The sequence below is a fragment of the Grammomys surdaster genome, unplaced genomic scaffold (genome assembly GCF_004785775.1).
Source record: "Grammomys surdaster isolate TR1022 unplaced genomic scaffold, NIH_TR_1.0 125950, whole genome shotgun sequence".
Lineage (NCBI taxonomy): Eukaryota > Metazoa > Chordata > Mammalia > Rodentia > Muridae > Grammomys > Grammomys surdaster.
The window spans coordinates 4,498,703-4,510,995 of record NW_021620771.1 but is presented as its reverse complement, the minus strand read 5'-3'; the positions used below and the strand labels follow the sequence as shown (position 1 = coordinate 4,510,995).

At 48.3% G+C, this 12,293-nt stretch overlaps 1 protein-coding gene across 4 annotated transcripts in view; it reads right to left on the bottom strand.

Annotated features, from left to right (window-relative positions):
- Vgll4 (vestigial like family member 4) overlaps positions 1 to 12,293 on the bottom strand; it is a 115,523-nt gene that overhangs the window by 17,814 nt on the left and 85,416 nt on the right. The gene's annotated exons all lie outside the window — the stretch shown is intronic.

Below are 12,293 nucleotides of genomic sequence, written 5' to 3'. Positions count from 1 at the left end.
AGAAAAGGGACGGGGACGTTAGCCTGAGCTTCAAATGAATTATCAATAAGTAAACAATTGACAACCACAGAAAAACAATCTATTTTGATTGGGTCAGGAAGGAAAAGAAACCTTTGCCACTAATAAATAAAAGCACTGTTTTGGGAGTTTGTTTGCTTGTTTAAGTTAAACTGTCTGACTAGCTGGCTGGAAACAGTGGCCTTTGGAGCACTGGTCAATCTATGAAAAGGTGAGCCACCCAACGGCAGAGGTGAGCTGCTGAATTCACCCCGGCATCTCAGCCAGTGTGACCTCCAAACCTGCTTCCTCCTTCAAGACCTCTCTCTTTGGCTTTCCCTTGTGCCCCCTTTGAGAGCTCAGCCCCCCTATATGGTGGCCACACACCAGCCTTAAATCCCTTTTTATTATGTAGAGGTCCTCAACTTGTCCACGATGTAAAGGGAGGGTGTTGAATTTTGTTCTCCAGGCCTATCCTGGCACTGTGTAGTATCTTCTCAGGCACCTGCAAACCAAAGTGCCCAGGTCAGCCCTAGAGGCTCTGTTAAGTAGCTAAAACAAGAAGCAGGCCACATGAAACTGTCAGGATAAAGTATCACCCTGGTGTTGATGGACGAGCAGCCCTTGCCATTGGTTCAACAGGAGAGTTCATGGGCACTGACCCTCCAGGCTGAATCCTGGGTCCCTTAGCACCAAAACCTACCCCTAAAACCCTTCTAGAACAGCTCTCCTATATAAAAATCTCTGAAGCAACATGTTTATAACTGAATCTCGCCCTAAAAACATCAGTTAAACAAATGAATAAACTTTTAGACAAAGCCTTTTTAGAGAGCTAAAAGAAGCCATGAGTCCCACCAAGCTGCCTTGGGGTGAGGGGGTTGGGGGGCTGAGGCAGAAGCCCTGTGAATCTTAGGTAACTTAGACTACACAGAGACAGACACAAGCAATCTGGAGAAGGCGCCACTGACAGTGAAGAAGGGTCTGACAGACCATCAGCATCTATATGTAGTAAACAAAGGTGCTGGGTCGTGGGGCAGTCATCAGCTGAGAGCCAGGAGTCACGGGAAAGTGCTGCAGCCTGCTCACAGGGATGAATGCTTTCCAGAATAGAGTATCACTGTGGGGGAAGGGTAAACACTGGATAGAACAACCTGGTTTAAAGTTGAGGCTGTGGAATGAATGGAGACCTCTGCTAGGAGCCCTCAAGGATGCCACCACCAGAGCTGGCCCAGGAAAGAATGGAAAACGACTGCACAAAGATACCATGGATGCTGGGCAGTGGTGACACACGCCTTTAATCCCACCCAGCATTTGGGAGGCAGAGGCAGGCGGATTTCTGAGTTCGAGAGTTCGAGGCCAGCCTGGTCTACAGAGTGAGTTCCAGGACAGCCAGGGCTACACAGAGAAACCCTGTCTCAAAAAAAAAAAAAAATGCCACGGATAATGGTCTCACATAGTGAAGCTCACCAAGGGGAGCAGCAACATAGCACCATCCTGTGCACTGACCCTGACTTGTGTCAGAGTTGCCTGTCACACAGGCCAACAACGCATGCTTAGCTGGCCTGAAGTGAGGGACGATGGAGATTTCCATGAATTCTTTTAAAATTTAACCACGGCATTTCCATGAAAGTCCAGGGAGGTGCTAACTGGGAAGGGAGTCTGCTGCAACAGGCTCCTCCATCCTTGAAGGTCATACAAGGAGTGTGGCTTTTATTCGGTAGTCAAGGAGACACCGCCCATGGACAGACCCAATGGTGTTGCACACACAGGCTCTAGAGCAACACCATCAGCCAAGCTCAGCTTGGCTCACCGAGGGGCAGGGGTGAAGGGGCAGCTCCTGGGAGCTCAGAGGCTCCAGTTCTCATCTGCCCCACTCACAGCTCTGCCTCGAAACACATGACCAAGCATGACCCAAAGCAGGAGGGTAGGAAGAGAAGCAGTGGCTGACACTGGTCCTGAGCTCAGAGAATCTACTAGAAAGGGGGAGCCCTGAAGGAGGAGTTGGTGGCAAATATGAAGGACACATGGGTGCAGACCTGCTAGTTTTACCAAAATGAGAGTGTCTGTCTAACTTCTCTCTTTTTTTAAGACTAAAAAAGAATTAATGTATATGAGTGCTTGCCTGCATGAATGTAAGTATACAGGCATGTATATGAACCACATGTATGTATGGTACGCAAGGAGGCCAGAAAGGGAGGGTCACGTGGTGCTGAGAATTGAACCCTGGTCCTCTGGAAGAATAGTCAATGCTCTTAATGACAGAGTCATCTCTCCAGCCACAGATACAGACCTTCCCCTCCTTTTTGTCTCAGATGTCTGACTGGGTTGCTGGTCTGCAGCTCCTGGACCACACCAGCACTCTTTACTCCACCCTATTCCATCCCTGGCTTCCACAGGCCTCACATCTACCAGGCCTGGCACCGGTAGCAGAAAAAAGAAATGTAAATAGAGAGATTTTAAAAAAGGCATTTTATTCACACAGTAACCTGAGTCAATACCAGGTTAAGATACCAAGCAGGCCCATGATGTAGGCTGAATGAGGTGCCTCCACAGGTCCAAGGGGACCCAGGGATTTCTGTTCTGTAAGATGGGGGACAGGGAAGAGGTGAGACAGGGAAGTTGTAGTTGACTCTGTCCCAGCCTGGAAACAAGCATCATAGCTGCAGAATACAGGAGGTACCCTAGGCAGTGCTACCTAAGACAGTACACAACTAGCTATGTAAACCAGGCTGGCCTTGAACTCACAAAGATCTGCCTGCCTCTGCCTCTGAGTAGTGGGATTAAGATTCAACTCCATCAAAAGGAAGAGCCCTTCAAGGTCTCTTCTCTTGTTCCATCCTTATTCCAAGAATGCCCTAGCCCCAAGGATTATCTGGCATTACACTAGGTACAGAGTTATTGACTGAACAAAGCCTCGCCCGTATAGACGAACAATCAGAGACAGGCAGAGAGAGGCACACAGTTACTCCAAGTTCCACAATGTCCTAGGAAAACTGTAAACTTGTCATTTCTAGTGGAGGAGCTTCTGAATAGCTCAGGAGTCTTCAAGTAAGGCCAAGTGAGGCCCTGAGGCAGGCTGCAGCATGGGGACTCAGGTCTGCACAGTGATTTCCCATCGCTGACTTAAGATCCACAGAGACAAATACTTCAGAAACCTGACCCAGAAAGGAGGTTTGCATAGAAGGGGGGGTGGGGAGTCTACAATGTGACTCAGGCCAATGCCTACATGGAAAAGAGTCAGCAGGCAATGTCAGCAGTACGTGGCACTGAGTACAATGTGGAGATGGGGACAAGAGACAGGAAGTGACTTTTGAGGCAAATAGAAAGCTCTTTACCTACCATGAACAAGGAGGAATGTCACATGGAGAAATTCCTACATGGGGTATACATGCAAAAGGAGGCAGATCTGTGTGACCACTGGGTCTTCCCCATAGATAACAATGAGACTCTCCCACGTACAGTGGCAATGTAAGCCACAGCCTGCATGACATCACCTAAAGGGTCAGCAATGAGGACAGAACCTTGAAACAGAGATAACAACAAATGCCACACATAGACACTATCCGTCACCGGACTCCCAAACTAAATATGATGTGGTAGTGTGAGGAAGGAGTACCCTGAAGAGATCTCTGGAGATCTCCTTCTCCAGAGACTGTGGTAGCTCTCAGGGAAGCGGACTAATTCTCAAGAGACTCTGTCTCCTATTTCCTCTTCTGCTCCTCCACTGTGATACAAAGATCTCACCAGAAGCAGCCAAAAATCTTAGACTTCCATCTCTGGAGCAGTGAGCTACATAAACTTCTTTTTATTGTAAATTAAACAGCTTCAGATATTTTGTCAGAGCAACAAAATCCCTCTTAAAGTTTCTGGATAGCAGGGCATGGTAGCACACACAAATCCCAGCACCAGGAAGACAGGGAGATCTCTGTGAGTTTGAAGCCAGCCTGGATCTTCACAGCAAGTTCCAGAATAGCCAGAACTACATGTGGAAACCTGTCTTTAAGAATAAAGGAAGGGAAATCCTGGGAAGAGTGGCCCCCAAGCTAGAAAGGGGAACTCAAAAATGGTGGTCATAGGAGGATCGCCAAAAGAGATTCCTTTTGGAGTCATCACTACATAGAATTACAAGTGCCCCTAAAATCTGCCACCGTGTGGGCAGAGCATCAGGGAGAACCTGGCCCAACTTCCTCAGTCTCTCAACCTGACAGTTCCCACTGTTAAAGGTGGCACTCGTAACCTTGTATCAGGGATTACCCAGGCACTTCATTTTGAAAGTTAAGCTTTGAGGTTCTGAAAGTTTACAACAGAATTCTGAAACCAATTGCTCATTATGGTCAGGCCGTGTCTCTGAAAGAAGCTATGCTGCACGGTGAATCAACAACAAATCTAAACAACACATGTTAAACAACAGTCCCTGGAGGCCTACGGCCAGTGTGTGGCACTGCTGGCAACTCATCAAAGCTCCAAGTCCTCTTCTGAGTCCTCATACAGAGAGAAGGAACAGTGAGCTATGGTCTCTTCTTACCAGGTACCAGGGCATTAACACCATGCCCATGATCAGGGCTCACCTTCCAGCCTCATCACCATATCAGCTCCAAAGACTGTCACACTGGAGGAGTGGGGCTTCAACACATGGATTTTGAAGGATCACAAGCCAGACATCCACAGACCCCAGTGCTCTTTCCCTTGGAGAAACTCTGGGCCAAAAACTGTGTCTGACACAGAACCTGAAAAATTGCATAGACATTCCTCCATGTATCCGGCAGCTCTGAACAGACAGCCTCAGCAATGGTTGAACCCCTAGACTTGCTTTTCCTCAGCTGACCTAATGAGAGCCAACAGCCTCTCCTAACACTCCGTGCTGAAACTGTTTCTGTGATGATCTATTAGCTTCCCACCCTCCCTTCTTTTGCTGAAGACTATTGCTTTGTAGCCTAGGTTGGCCATGGACTCTCCAATCTCCTGCTTTGGCTTCTCAGGTGCTGGGGTAACCAGTATGCACCGCTACGCCTGGCATCCTAGTGCCATCTCTTAGGTCTCTTCAAGGGAGGCAACAAGAAGCCAAGCAGCAGGAATAAAAGAGGCCCGCTTCTCTGCCAGCCAGGAAGCTGAGGATCCAGAATGCAGATCCTCCTTTAGGTGGGTTTCTCTCCATCACCAGACCCCAGGACAGTTTTAAGCTCTTTGAGTGTGCTTGGGAGACACTGAAATATAGTAAAAATAAAAAGTGTGTCAACCAAACGATACAGCAAAGCAGGAGACAAGTGCCATGCTGGTCAAGTGTGAGCACCAGCATGCTGGTCAAGTGTGAGCACCAGCATGCTGGTCAAGTGTGAACACCAGAGCTCCTCCAGCCTCAAAAGGTCTCAGAGGAGAGGAGGCGCCTATCACCCCACACTCTAGCCAACCCCTCAGCAGCAACTCTTCATCTTTCCTCTTTCCTCAGCTGGATCTTTCAGAGACCTAAATGAACAGCACTTTATTTCAGGACAGGCTGGCTTTGTGTTCCAGTAAGAAGAGTTCTATGAACGAGGCAATACCCAGATTAACCGTCTGTCCTCCAAACAGCTGCGATCTGTGTCCCCAGCTGAAAGCCTTGGGGCCTGGGGAGGGAAACTCCTGATTTTGAATAAATATCTTTGACTTGACACATCATTCACTCCTGCTTTTCTGATTTCAGTGTGCCCCTTTAGAACATGACCCTGCACACACTTCTGCCCCTGGTAAGTCCCCCTTCCCCAAAGTTCTGACCCACTTCTGTAACCCCCCAGGACAGATTACAGCCACAAAGCTGGCCAGTCCCCACACAGCCCAGAATGGACTCGGTTGACAATGCTTTTGTTCTGTCCCCTGGCTCCTGACACCCTTGGCATTTCTTCATTTCATGTGTTATTCGTTATCCAGCCAGAAAAATGCCAGGAGCAAGATGGTGACCTGCCTGAGCAGCTCTCTGCAGAGACTCTTAAGGCAGAAGCAAGGCCTGCTGGGAAAAGGCTGATGTCAGCTCTCAGAGAGCAGCTCCCTGCTAGGATAAGGCAGCCTTTGTTTTCAGCTCAACTGTGAAAATGAGAAAATGCCTCCAGCCTCACAAACAAGAAACCCACACACCCCAGGTCAGGCCTGTGACCTTTACTTAAAGGTACCGCACTTCATTAGCCAAGGCTGTGGACAGAACCCAGAAGGCGTGGTCACAACCACCCAGGCCTCCGCAGCCAAAAATCAGCTGTATGTCCAGCACAGTTCAAGCTAGTTCCCAGCTCTTACAAAAGTGTGAGACGCACATTTAATCTTAGGCAAACCAGCTCCCAAGAGATCACACTTCTCTGACAAGGATTGATTTTTTTAAAAACACAGGTTCCCATCTAAGTTTTGTTCACAAGTCGAACACATGTGAGAAAGAAGAAAAGACAATCCCAACTTAGCAGTATCTTGGTTTCTGAGTTTCTGTTCAGGGAAACTTAAGATCTTGGCTGTAAAACAGTCCCTTAAACACTAGCACACCTCCAGGGATACTGGAATGGCTGATGAGCTCCAAGTTCAGGGAGAGATTCTGCATCAAAAGAGAGAGAGAGAGAGAGAGAGAGAGAGAGAGAGAGAGAGAGAGAGAGAGAGAGAGAGAGAGAGAGAATGAACCCTGGATGGTTTTATGTCAACTTGATACAACCTACAGCCATCTGAGAAGAGGGAACCCTAATTAAGAAAACGCCTCCAGATCGAGCTATACGCAACCAACATGTAGGACATGTTCTTAATTAGTGACTGACATGGGAGGGGCCAGCCGTTGTGGGTGGGGCCATCACGAGCAGTTGTCACCCACTCAAAGTACCAGCAATTATTTCATTTTGATTGTCTTGAAATTTCAGCCTGTCCAAAAGGTACAACAATAAAGTCTCCTGACAGAACTAAGACTCAAGCATGGGCCATAGATGATGCCATTGTAAGGCAGTTGCCGGGAGTGGAAGGTGGGAAAGTCTGTCACGGCTATCACCAGCCAGAGGTGGACCCTCGGTTGAGTTACAGAGGTCCCATGCTGCTGTCTTAAAAGGGGGAGAGCAGGAGCACTGACATCCCAGAACAAAAGGACACAAGGTCATGCCATGTCGGCACATGGCTGGTGCCCAGTGCACTCAATGGCTGTGGTCACAGAGAAGCCTCCTGTAGCAGTGGCCATCATGCTGAGTGAGGGGACATCCACACCCTCTGCTGAACACCTCAGCAGACCAGCTGCCCTGTGAAGGCTCCTTGGCTTCCAATCTCCATTGAGCAAAGTTAAGGAGGCAACACATCCCGACTTCTCAATCTCCGCTCAGTCCGGGTTTAATGAGACAGGATTGTTTCCCTGGCTCTTGGGGAAAAAGGCCTGTTGGTAGTACACACCGGGACCATCAGGACTCAGGAAACAAGAAGCAGGGTCACCTTGGGGAACAAGTCAGGGTGCACAGTGAGCGTGTGTGGAGCAATAAGAACCATGGGCTCTGCACAGAAGAGGATGCCACTAGCTCTGCTGCCCCAATAAGCAAACCCACAGGGAACCACAACCCCATCCTAGCCAGTGATCCACTCCTCCCATCAGATGTCTGATCCTTTGAACGATTTCTCAAACCTTCTCACATACCAACAGAGTCCCAGCTTGGAGTTCACATCTTCCCCACTCACCCTACGGAGAGAAGAGTGGACACCCAGTCGATCCCTAAGGGAAGCAGAAAAAGAGACAAAAGGCCCACAGGCTACAAAGTGCTCTGCCCGATCTGCCTAAGTCAGAAGTGGAGAAAAGTGTGAGAACACTGGTCACAAGAACACACCAGAACAGCAGCTCACAGGGATGACAAGGAGCTCAACATGGCATTGGCCCCAGTAGGCGCCCCAGGGCTTTGCCTGCTCAGAGGCTAGGGTGGCTATTTCACACACATTCCAGTGATCAAAAGGGGATCTCACTGCACCTGGGACACACATGGGGCACACCTGGGTAGAGGTGTCACACAACCCTACACAGAAGTCATTGTTGATGTGTGCCATGTGCCGGTCATCAGAATGGGTATGTATGTATGTATGTATGTATATATGTATGTATGTTTGTATGAGTGTTCTATCTTCGTTCACACCAGAAGACGGAATCAGATCCCATTACAGATGGTTGTGAGCCATCATGTGGTTGCTAGGAATTGAACTTAGGAACTCTGGAAGAGCAGTCAGTGCTCTTAACCACTGTGCCAACTCTCCAATCCCCCCAATGTCTATTTCTTTAAAACAAACAAACAAACAAAAACAGCTCAAGTAAGCTAGCAGGCAGGAAGGCAGGGAAGTAGATGGGGGATGTCCACCTATGGTGGGAAAAAAGGTCATGTCTACTGTTGAGGTAGAGTATTCTGGTTGTCTAACACAGAACTAGCCTTGGGTTCTTAGTTAAGCATTCCATAAATACTCGTGCCCCTCCCAGGTGGCTAACTCAACAGTTCACCTGTATATCCTGCTATAAATGTACAGCTGAAACCAGCATTGCTTATTGTAGCTATGCCTGGTCAGCAAAGAACACTCCCCAGGTCTCACCAGCCAAGGAGCCCCAGGTAAGTCCCAAAGCCAGAGAGACTTAGCATAGATGCATTGCAAGCTTACACTACTGCAGATGCACAGAGCCTTCCAGGTGGCGTTACTCTGTAAGTGCTGGGAATAACCTTACACAAGGGGTCTAGCCAGTGAACTCAGGAGTGTGTGGGCCTGGACTGGCATGTAGCTGTCAACACAGACATGGAGCTGGTGTAAAGGGTCACCATGGTGACCTGTTGCTAATGCCCATATGAACTGTGTGGCTCAGTGTAAGGAAAAGGGAATCGAGAACTCACAACTGCTTTTGAAAGGCTGGTGGCTCACAGGGACAGAGCCATGCTTTGCCCGGGTTCACTTTCTAAGACCGTTACTGCTGCCAGCAGGTTAACATCTTAAAGATAAAATGAAGTGGGGGGTGGTGGGGTAGTGACACAGGCCTTTAATCCCAGCACTTGGGAGGCAGAGCCTGGTCTATAGAATGAGTTCCAGAACAGCCCTGGCTACACAGAGAAACTCTATCTCAAACAACAAAATACAAACAAACAAGATGATAGAAAGTCAACAAAGTTGAGGAAAAACAAATCTAGAACTCAATGCAAACAGCAACGGATATCTGAAACCATACTGATAGGGGAGGAGCAAAAATGAATGGAGTTACAAGAACATGAAAGAGACCAGCAAACACACCAAACCTTTATTGGGGTTTTCCTCAGACTGGCACCTATGAGCAGAGCATCTGGAGTACATACTGCGGGGCTGGGCGGGGACAGAATGGCAGAGCTGGACGGGAACTCAGGACTTTTTAACTGTAAGTGTCTAGAAAAACGGTGCTGGGCAGGGATCCCTGAGAAGATGGCCATGCTCTAGTGCTGGCTGCCCACCATAAACACTGCTGGCCACAGTGGCTCCTGAGTTTAACATGTACTAGGGCAACTGGAACAAATGTTTCGGATGCTCTGCCACTAAGTCACATCCCCAGTGCCACCTTTTCTCTCTTGTGAAGTCTGTAGCCCAGGCTGTGGCTAGTGTCCGTTGTATCAGACTGGAGAGACCCCTAGTAAGAATAAGTCACCATGTGACACCCACCAAGGAGCCAGGGCTTCCTGCAGCAGTGGCCACGAGGCTCGGAGAAAAAGGAGGGCTGAGGGACAGCTAAGCAGCTGGATGAAAGAGAACTCATGGGGCTAGGGAAAAAAGAAAAGTGGATACCTCTCCCAAGACAACCTGAACCAAAGCCACTCATTGACCCCTCCCTCCATGGTGGCAATCCAGCCCTACCCAGGCCAACTCCCCAACATCCACCTTCTCAACACATTTCCTCAGAAGTAATTGTCTTCTTCAGAGTTACCAGTCTGGCAAGAAAATTAGCTGGGTTGAACTGAGTCAGGTAACAAGGACCAAGCTCTAGAGCAATCCCAAGGGGTGCCCCTCATCCCACTGTACTTCCACTGGCTCCCCCTGCACTGGATAGCATCACACCATGGGGTCAGAGAACTGCATCTTTGCTAGTGGCTCAAACTTTGTTTCAACAACATGCCCTCCTCAGCATCAGCGCAATCCCCTCGATGATAAAGCAAACAAGATACACTTTGCTTACACACCATTAGCAAATTCTAGAAATCCAGAACACACACACACACACACACACAATCACATCGAATTCTCTTTCAAGATACAAATACACTAGGATAACTTCTGACCCCATAGATAGTACCCCTAATGTCCTCTTAGCCACGAAATACAAAGGAAGGAACATGCCATAGCTGAAACAAGACGTATCTACAAGTCAATCAACATACATGCTAAGTACCAACAACATGAGTGAGCAAGACGGAGAAAACACCTAGTGTCAATCTTTGGCCTCCACACATACCTACACATATGTGCACCTTCATGCACATACATGAGCAGGTACACAGAATTTATATATGTATTTTACTACAATTTAAAAAATAGGGAAAAGCCGCCTAACTGTTGGAAGGTCAAAGAGTCTGGCAGTTTCTATTTTTCCTCAAACTTTGCATAATGATGCTAATTGGGAACTGCACACCAAATATGACAATTCTTTTCTTATTTCCATGGTGCTGGGGCTACTGGAGGACCTTGTGCATGAGGCAGATGCTGCCCTAGAGGCTACTGCTATCCCTCACCATCCTATAGTCTTAAAGCTTAAAGCTCTTTAGAGTGTCAACATAGGCCAGTATTTCAAGCTCTCATTTTTAATCACCAAGAAGTTACAAAGTGATGTTTCAACTGTTTTAACACTCTAATGTTGTTAACTACAGCCAGGTGTGGTGGTGCCTGTCTATAATCCTCATATTGGGAGCAGAGGCAGGAGAATCAAGAGTTCAAGGCTAGCCAGGGCTACCTAGTGAGTTCAAGGCCAGACTGGGTCACCTAAGATCCAGCCTTAATGAAACAAATAAGGCTGGCCACCAGGTACTGCACTAAGTCCTCACAACAGTCTAACAAGAAGATATATACTCACTGCCCCGTGGGACAAGAAGAAGATGGCACCTGAGCCAGAGCACCCAGCCTAAGACACACACATCTGTGAAACACTCAACATACTCTTGTTTTCTGCTGTCCCCACAGCCAACACCTGCACAGCGAGGTGACTAATGACAAAGCAGTATCCACCTAAGGATTTACTAGTTTTAACTCTGAAGTTCTCAGTCTGCTAGCCCGATCATTGCCATCTGACAGTAAAGACACTGGGCCCAGAAACACCAGGCCTACACTTCACAGCTGGTAAGCCACAGGAGGAGGGCTTCAACTAAAGCATGACACCAGTCTACACAGTCACGAGGCTATCTCTTCTTCCCTTCCCCTCCCTTGAAAAAAGAAAAACAAGGAGTCAAGAGTCTCTTATTTGGGTTTGGAAAAGTCGGATGGAGAGTAATACAAGAATGGATGCCAGACCTCTCAGCGAGGAGAGAAGCGCCATCTGAGTCCCTCCCAGGGCAGTGAGTGAGAGAGGGCGCTGTTCTGCGCAGCCTCCACTGCTGGATTCCTGAGTGTAGCAAATTCCAGGCTCCAGACTGCAGGCTCAGCCTCTGACTAACACTACAGTGATTTATTTGAGGATAAATACCTCTGTCAGTGTCTTATGACTGAACACAACAGAGCAGGCAGATTGGCATGCCTGGAATGCGAGGACTGAAGGCTGAGGCAGCAGAGGCCAGGGCCGGCTCCAGCTGCAGAGCGCAGTCTGCAGGAGGGACCCTGCACTGCACCTGCTGCCAGCACCAGTGAGCCCAAGTCCAGTGATCACAAACCACTCATCTGCACATGGGGACATGGACTGGCTACACAACTGCCACAGTCTAGACACCAAGTCCTGAAAATGTAGAGTGGCATACACTGCCTTAGCCAGCCAAACCACATCAGCTTAAGCCTCTTCATGCTCAAAATGGGTTTAAGAGATCGGCTGGAGAGAAGGCTAAGCGGTTAAGAGCACTGGCTGCTCTTCCAGAAGACCTGGGTTCAATCCCTAGCATCCACGTGGTGACTCACAACTACCTGTAATCCAGTTCCAGTGACTCTGGCATCATCATATCAACATACATGCAGGCAACACACCAATGCACGCAAAAATTAATAACATCTTTTAAAAAATAAAAGAAAGTTTAAAGGAGGAGGAAGAGGAGGAGGAAGATGAAGAGGAGGAGGAAGAGGAGGAAAAGGAGGAAGAGAAGGAAAAAGAAGAGGAGAAAGATGAAGGAGGAGGAGGGGGAAGAAGGGGAAGGGCA